Here is a 9412-nt window from a genome sequence, read left to right as displayed (position 1 = left end):
AGAGCCTCTACACCAAGAAGCCCAAAACTCGAGGCAGTCTCGATTCAATCATCCGATCGGGAGAGACAAACCGGGAAATGCAAGCTCTCCGCCCCATTTTGACATCATGGCGCAGTTGGCCAATATCCCGACCGGATCCAAGTTGATCCGGGTTCTGCTGTTAGCATCATGCCATTCCGACTGATGCATCATCTTGGAATCCCGACTAGCAAAGTAGCCTCCACCGGCACTACGATTTACGGATTCAACACCAGCGGGTCCAGACCCTTGGGGAAGATTCGAATCAAATGCCAGATCGGGGATTTAAAATCAGAAGTTATCTGCTATGTGATTGACGCAGAAACGTCCTATAACTTACTATTGGGTCGACCTTGGATCCACGGTAACCTTATAGTCCCGTCAACTCTGCATCAATGCCTCAAGTACGTGGACTCAAATGATGAAGTCAAGACGGTGATCGCGGATAAGCAACCGTTTAAGGGATTGGAGAATTATTTTACCGATTCCCTTTTATACGGCGCCGAATCCGATACTGAACCATCGGCCCAAGGAACGGGACAGCGGGGATGAAGCTGATACCGAAGCTGGGTTTGATTATGATGGTGGTTTTGTACTTAATGATATTGTACCCATTGTAATCAATCTCGACGATGATAAATCATCGGAGAATAGTTGTAACTGGCAACTTGCCGAAGAACTATCAATGAGGTCACCAAAAAGCTTTATGATGACCCTGATTTATATATGCCTCTTCAATCGTTTTGCATGACGAAAAAGCAGGTACAAGATCCATGCGGAACGACGCTTGTCATCCCCGCAGGGACAGGGGGTGGAAAGGAGGTCGTCTACGGCAAAGGAAGAAAATCTCCGATACCCGACCACTTCTTGGAAGAGGAAAACGACGATGATAAACCTGCCCCTCATTTGTTCAGATATGATGCGAAAGCGCGCAATATGATGGAAATGTATGGATATGATTTCACGCTAGGAGAGGGTCTTTGCTTTGGTCGAGGTCCGCGAGCTCCGCCTCGAATGGCCTACGTACCAAAAGGAAAACCCGACGATTATTATCGCCACAAAAGAGGCTTAGGCTATGTCTCCTCATCTGACGACGAGTGTTGCTGGCAAGTCATCGATCAAATTGCTAACAAGACTAGAAAATGATACTCTTCTGACTCTTCAGCTTGGGATTCCGACGCTAGTCTTGGTGAAATGTTTAAAAAACTAATGTCGAACATGGTTACGGTTGATCCAGCGACAATGGAAGAAGATGATCAGATGCCGACTTGGGAAGATCCTTGGGTTCATCACTTAAGCATGCAGTACAGTGATAGGTTTGAGCAAAGAGAACCTCCTACCGAAGATCAAGTAGTCCAAGTGAATATGGGAAGTGAGGAAAATCCGAAGCCGATATTCATTAGCGACAGTCTCCTACCCGAGGAGAAAGAAGAGTTAATCTCTCTTATCAGGGAGTACATCGATGTGTTCGCCTGGAATTATGAAGACATGACAGGGCTTGATCCAAACGTAGCAGTGCATCGTCTCAATATTAAGTCGGATGTCAAACCTGTCAAACAACAACAAAGACGGTTTCGTCCGCAAATGATGAAGGCGATCGAAGCTGAAGTTAAAAAGCTTATCGACTCGGGCTTCATTAGGGAAGAGCAGCATCCGGAATGGCTTGCCAATGTCGTCCCGGTCCTTAAGAAGAACGGGAAGATCAGGGTTTGTATTGACTTTAGAGACCTCAACGCTGCTTGCCCAAAAGATGATTTTCCCCTTCCCATCACGGATGTCATTATCGACAATACATGCGGGTTCGAGAGGATGTCTTTCATGGATGGTTTCTCTAGTTATAACCAAATAAAGATGCATCCAGACGATGAAAAGCATACCGCATTTAGAACGCCTCTCGGCGTCTTCTGCTACACAGTTATGCCCTTCGGCTTAAAGAATGCAGGTGCTACATATCAGCGAGCCATGTCAAAGATCTTTCAAGAGCATCTCCGAAAGACTGTCGAATGCTACGTGGATGATTTGGTCGTGAAAAGTCGCGATAAAAAGGATCACATTAAGGACTTGAAGACCATGTTCGACTTAATGCGAGCCCATCAATTGAAGATGAATCCTACCAAGTCTTTCCTCGGAATGTCTAGTGGTAAATTTCTGGGATTCGTCGTCACCACCAAAGGTATTCACATCGATCCTGATAAGGTAAAAGCGATTAATGAACTGCAGCCTCCTGGAAACCTCAAGGAGCTCAGAGGATTGCAAGGGCGATTAGCTTATATTCGTCGGTTCATCTTGAACCTCTCAGGAAAATGCCAACCATTCTCCAAGCTCACAAAGAAGGGCGTATCTTTTGTATGGGATGACGCTTGTCAAAAGGCATTCGAGAGTATTAAAGAATATCTCTCGAAACCTCCTGTACTCGTCGCACCGAAATCGGGCAAACCGTTCTTGATTTATGTCAAGGCGACGAGCCACTCATTAAGTGCATTACTTGCACAAGATGACGATAACGGTCATGAGCAGGCTGTTTATTATTTAAGCCGAACCATGGTAGGCGCCGAATCTCGATATCCTATGATTGAAAGAGAATGTCTCGTCTTGGTGTTTGCTATTCAGAAGATGCGGCATTACCTGGTTGGACAGACCATTTATGTCATCTCTAGAGTTAATCCGGTTCGAGTATTCATGACTCAACCAGCTTCCATGAGCTAGCGATTAGCAAAATAGGCCTTACTCTTGTCCCAATACGACTTGCATTTTAAACAACAGAAGTCAGTAAAAGGGCAGGCCATCTGTGATCTCCTGGCAGCTAATCCAACTACGGACACCGCCGAGATATATGACGACCTACCCGATGAAACCCACGAAGTCAACGCAACTTCGCACCAACAAGTATGGCGTTTGTACTTCGATGGCGCTTCGCGAGCAACTAATATAGCAAGTGCTCCTGGAAGTTCTAAGATCTCCTCCGGAGTTGGAGTAGTTTTAGTTTCCCCAGGAAAACATGTGATGCCTCGAGCCTACTCGTTAACCGAGCCATGCTCGAATAATGTAGCAGAGTATAACGCACTGATTATAGGACTCAATTTCGCTAAGGAACTGGGGGTTGAGTATCTCGAAGCTTTCGGTGATTCTCAACTAATAGTCAAGCAAGTCCAAGGAGAATATGAAGTCCGAAGTCAGGATTTACTACCATATCATAAAATGGCAGTGGAAATAGCGGAATCATTTGAAGGATTCTTCATCGAGCATGTTCCGCGGTTACAGAACACCTACGCAGATGCATTAGCAGCTTTAGCTGTATCTCTGGCACAGCCTCCCGGAACAGAGCAGTTTGTTACAGTAAGAACTCACCAACTCCTAGTGCCGCTTTACAATGAAGATGCCAAGGAAGAAGAGGTTCAAGAGGTGCACGCTACTCAAGTCGAGTTCGAACCACGAGATTGGCGTTTCCCCATCATTGACTACGTCTTGCACGGAATCTTGCCAGAAGATGTGAAGGAAAGAGAGTCAATCAGACGAAGAGCACCAAGATTCTACTATAATACGGAGAATCGAACGCTATACCACAGGAGGGTCGTTCATCCCACCAAGGATTGCTTTGCACTCAAGAATAGCATTCAGACCTTGGTTGAAGCCGGCGTTATATCGCTCAATTAAGTCCGAGTATAAACTGTTTCTCAATCCTCCGACCGGTACAAGAGGTTAAACTGTTCCCTGATACTCCAATAGGTATATGAGTCTAAACTGTTTCCCACTTTTGACAGGAAGTTCCTGGAGGATATTACGCTAGTATTCTTAAGGATAACCCAGTCAGGTAACTGAGAATAATGTCCGAACCAGTTCCGCATAGGAAGCTGGGGGTGGATGATTCATGTAACGGGAGATTCCCAAAAGAAATACATATAGTGTATTCTTAGGGATAATCCGGTCACCACAACCAAAATCCCCCTCTCGATTCCTCCAATGAACGAGAGGTCCACAAATCGAGCGATCAAACCTTCCTACAGTTAGGATCGTCTCAAACCTTCCAATTGGTCAAACCTTCCTACAGTTAGGACCACAGTCAAAATCCCCTCTCGATTCCTCCAATGAACGAGAGGGCCACTTTCAAATCGAGTGATCAAACCTTCCTACAGTTAGGGTCACCTCAAACTCCCATTTGGCCAAACCTTCCTACAGTTAGGGTCAAAACCATGATTCACTCTCGATAAACGAGAAATTCATCGTTAGTTCGGTAATCAAACCTTCCGACAGTTAGGGTTATCCGAATCTTTTCGATTCTCGGAGTGGAGATCCCACTCTCAGTTTCACCTTTCCGGATTCTGGGGGTGGAGATCCCACCTCGAGTCTCCTTTCCAGCTGAAGGTAGATATAAATTCTTCTTCGCTGTGGGAGATAGATTATAAGTTTTCTTTCCCACCCAAGATTTTAGGATTATATAAGTGAAGGTTTTCCCGATCTAAGAGGGATAAGTCTGCGCTAAACACGGCTGTCGGGTTTAGTTTTTTCTGTAGAAAGACACCGAGTTTCAAGTTGGGGAATTTTATCCCGAATCCTAAGTGGGTTAGTCAACGTAACAGCGTTGCAGGTTTAGTCTTTCACGATTGAGAAGAACCAGGAAATTCAGCAGTTGGGAATTTCTCCGATGCTAAGAGGGATGAGTCAGCGGACCTAATAGCATTGTTGACGAGTTAGTCTATTGCCGTAAAATGCAAAGACCACATTATTACATCTGTGGCAGGATTTGTTTTAATTAACCTATTAATAGTGCCTCACTACGCACGGGGATTTTATTGCCCAATCCTAAAGTGGATAAGGTCAAACACCTAACGTTGGGTTTATTTATTCACGATTGAATAAAGAACCAGAATTTCCAGTTGGGAATTTTCATTCCGAAGCGTAGGAGGGTATGAGTTGTCAGGTCTAATAGCTGTTGACGGTTTAGTCTTTGACGTAAAAGGCAAAAGACCACATATTAAATGTGGCAGGTTGTTATTAATAACACCATAATCCGTGCCTCACACGCACGGGGAATTTTATCCCGAATCCTAAGTAGGGATAAGTCAACGCCTAACACGCGTTGCCGGTTTAGTCTTTCACCAATTGAAAAAGACACCAGAATCCAGTCTGAGGTATTTTATCCCGAAGCCTAAGTAGGGATAGGTCAAATCCAGTCTGGGGTATTTTATCCCGAAGCCTAAGTAGGGATAAGTCAGCGCTTAACCCGCGTTGCTGGGTGGTTCGTTCCCGTAAAAACGACCGAGTCTACGTATTCAAAGTCGTAGCATCAAGTCTAAGGGAGTTCATTCCTTTAGCACAACGTCACATGCGGAACGGATTTAAATAATCCGCTTGCTAGCCCGACTCAAACGATAGTCGGTAAAGGCACATCAAATCCGTTTATGGCTGGGGGTTTGCCAAAAATCCCAAAGTCTACGCCTAACACGCGTTGCCGGTTTAGTCTTTCACCGATTGAAAAAGACACCAGGGTCTAAGCCTGGGGAATTTTATCCCGAATCCTAAGTAGGGATAAGTCAACGCCTAACACGCGTTGCCGGTTTAGTCTTTCACCGATTGAAAAAGACACCAGGGTCTAAACCTGGGGAATTTTATCCCGAAGCCTAAGAAGGGATAAGCATCGCCTAATACGCGACGCGGGGTACCGTTTCCCTATAAGAAACGGTGGAGCCTATGTATTCGACATCATAGCACAAAGTCTCGGAGAATTCACTCTCTTAGCACAATGTTATGTGCAGAACGGATCTAAACGATCTGCATGCTAGCCCGACTCAAACGGTATTCGATAAAGGCTCATCAAACCCATTGATGGCTGAGAATTTGCCAAAAATTCTATAAGTACGAGTCATCGATGCATCAGCTCTGTTAGTTGGTCTCGTGACTCGATTATCCAACAACATTTAAATAAGATCCACAAATGCAGATGAATCAGCTTTAACAGTTGGTCCTGCAGCCCCGACATTCGAGACCGCTATGCTCCGATACCTTAAGAGCTTAAACTGTGTAATACTCCAGCAACGTACGAGTATAAACTGGGTTAATGGCGATCCTAAACCCTAGGTCAACGCCGGTCAACGCGTAACCCTAGGTCAACGCCAGTCAACGCGTTGCGACCAAAGTCAACGTTTGACGATCCAAAACCCTAGGGTCAACGCCGGTCAACGCGTAACCCCAGGTCAACGCCTATCAACGTGTTGCGACCAGAGTCAACGTTTGACGATTCGAAACCCTGAGGTCAACGTCGGTCAACGCGTAACCCCAGGTCAACGCCTGTCAATGCGTTGCGACCAGAGTCAACGTTTGACGATTCGAAACCCTGAGGTCAACGCCGGTCAACGCGTAACCCTAGGTCAACGCCAGTCAACGCGTTGCGACCAGAGTCAACGTTTGACGATTCGAAACCCTAGGGTCAACGCCTGTCAACGCGTAACCCTAGGTCAACGCCAGTCAACGCATTGCGACCAGAGTCAACGTTTGACGATTTGAAACCCTAGGGTCAACGCCGGTCAACGCATAACCCTAGGTCAACACCAGTCAACGCGTTGCAACAAAAGTCAACGTTCAAGGATTCGAAATCCACACAAGTCGACGTGTGACAACGTGTTGCAACCAGAGTCAACGTTTGACGATTCGAAACCCTAGGGTCAACGCCGGTCAACGCGTAACCCTAGGTCAACGCCAGTCAACGCGTTGCGACCAAAGTCAACGTTTGACGATCCAAAACCCTAGGGTCAACGCCGATCAACGCGTAACCCTAGGTCAACGCCAGTCAACGCGTTGCAACCAGAGTCAACATACTGTGATCCGAAACCCTAAGTCAACACAATGTGACGGAGGTAGTTCAAAGTCAACTCAATGACACGAGCCAAACTCAATTCATCAGCTGCAGACTCGAGACTCAGACGACGGACAAGCGATAAACGCAGCGCCGGAAGAACTTCGGCTATTCGTCAAAGCATCGAATAGACCGAAAAGCGAAGGAGCCAAGAGTTGAAGCTAACTGCAGGTCCTTACGCCGACTGAAGGCTAGACCAATCACATCCAAAGTATCCCAGCCTCTTCTATAAAAGAAACGAGTCCGGAACGCTTTGGAGGGGGTATCTGTAGGCATCGAAAATTGCCTATAGGTCTCCACGAACAGTTCGGTGTTAAAGAGCGATGATGAACGCCACTATCCGATCCACAGGAGTTCGATTGACGTCGATGAACGATTGAAGTGAATCGACGAACTACGTAAGCTGATAGGATTTCGGAACAACGAAGACCCGGGCCAATCGGGAACCCGGCGATGTTCACAAAAAGGACAACACCCTTCGAGTCTCGTTCACTCTACAGATAATCCAACCACCAGGCACTTGGAATCACTCAAATCCGAGTTCAGACGAAGAATTTACGGCGAAAACAATCGAATGCACCTCAACGGACGTCTCAGGAATTCCAAAACACCCCCAGGGGTGTCTCGGAAATTCCGAGACACCCCAAGGGTGTCTCGGAATTTCAGAAATTCCGAGACACCCCAGGGTGTCTCGGAAATTTTCGAGACACCCCAGGGTGTCTCGGAAATTCCGAGACACCCTAGGGGTGTCTCGGATTTTCTGAGACACCCCAGGGGTGTCTCGGATTTTCTGAGACACCCCAGGGGTGTCTAGACTTTTCCTAGACACCCCAGGGGTGTCTAGGCACCCTAGGTGCCCCCATTGCCTATAAATAGCAACCTTAGGCCTCATTTTTGAGGGATCTGGATTTTGGAGAGAAGTTGGCGAAGCCCTGCTACAGTGAAGAGTGATCGAGCGCGCCAAGGGAATTCTTCATCACCCGTATCCGTTCCTTAGCATTACCCTTCGCCGGTAATCCTAAGAAGAGCAAATATCTCGCTTTATCCGAGATAGGCGCTTCAAAGTTTCTAGATCTCTCACGGATCGACGAAGCTCTGTCCGATTTTCTGGATCAGATCTGATTGTCAGGTAGTCCACGGATATCGACGTCCCCGTCACAGGCCAAAGACCCACGCAAGCAAGAGACGACGAACGGCTCTTGTGTTTATTTTCGAAAAGTTGTAATTTTTTATTTTTCGTTATTTGAATTTCATTTGTAACGTTTAAAGTTTTAATGAAATCAATGATGAAGGCAACTTTTTCCGAAAACAATATTTTGCAAAGAAGGGAAAGAAATTCAAACAGAAGCTGTATAAACAACACCTCTGTTTTCAATTGCATACATTTTACCACTATATTCATAACAAACCAAAGGGGATTGCAAACAGAGATCTGACGATATGCATGCATGTTTTTAAAATATGAAAATAGAATCTATGATCCAGGAGTTAAAAAGCACAACTCAAAAGTCTTAAACTCCCTACCTCCACATTAAAACTCTTAAGTTATTGTGAGGATCGAAGGTTGTAACTTATACTCTATCAAGAAGTATGGCATGGGCTAGATTGTAAAAATTCTGAGAAACTACAAAACAATAAACACTAGCAAGATTGACACGTTTGATATGTGTCTAACAAGGCTATAAGACTTCATAATTGAAGTCTCTTTGTCGTACTTGGAAGAGAGCAGAAACACGATTGCTTTTTAAAAAGGGGCTTGTCACAGTTTGGAGACTTGCCTCCAGCCAACTTATTCCTATCATGGAGACAATGACTATAAGGGACAATCTAGAATTCTTGAAAGCATCAATCACAACTGAAACTTAAAATATATAAGAGACATCTTATTTGTATGCTATACACAGTTAATTTTCAGGATGAAGTTACAGGAGGCCAAAATGCCACCTCAGGCATGCTTCCCAGTCAAGACCAAATGAGAAAATAAGGCGGTAGTAAAGGAATGCTGATCACCCTGAATTCCCTTAGGCTGCCCAGTCACCAAAAGAGAGGGAGAAAAAAAATAAAGAGACTATCATATAAAAGTAGCAATCAATTTGTTAAATCCAAACCAGCCTATATGCACTGACTGGTTACCAACGTGTTGTTACTTAACCAGTTCATGCAGAAAGAACCATATATAAGTTAACTAGTAGAAGATTAAAACTTAAAAATAAAATTAAAAAACTTCTTCATAGAAAATTTGTTATCGTCCTAGAACAAAGATAATTACAATCATAATGTTCATGCTTATTGACATCACCATCTGGACAACAAATCTTACTGAGTGGCACAAAGATCATCTTTGCATTAGAAAATGCCACATTAACTTATTGCATTGGTTGCACTTCAACTTTGTTATCGTCCTAGAACAAAGATAATTACAATCATAATGTTCATGCTTATTGACATCACCATCTGGACAACAAATCTTACTGAGTGGCACAAAGATCATCTTTGCATTAGAAAATGCCACATTAACTTATTGCATTGGTTGCACTTCAACTT

The sequence above is a fragment of the Asparagus officinalis genome, chromosome 8, assembly GCF_001876935.1.
Source record: "Asparagus officinalis chromosome 8, Aspof.V1, whole genome shotgun sequence".
In the NCBI taxonomy this organism is placed as follows: domain Eukaryota; kingdom Viridiplantae; phylum Streptophyta; class Magnoliopsida; order Asparagales; family Asparagaceae; genus Asparagus; species Asparagus officinalis.
This window is presented reverse-complemented; position numbering follows the sequence as displayed.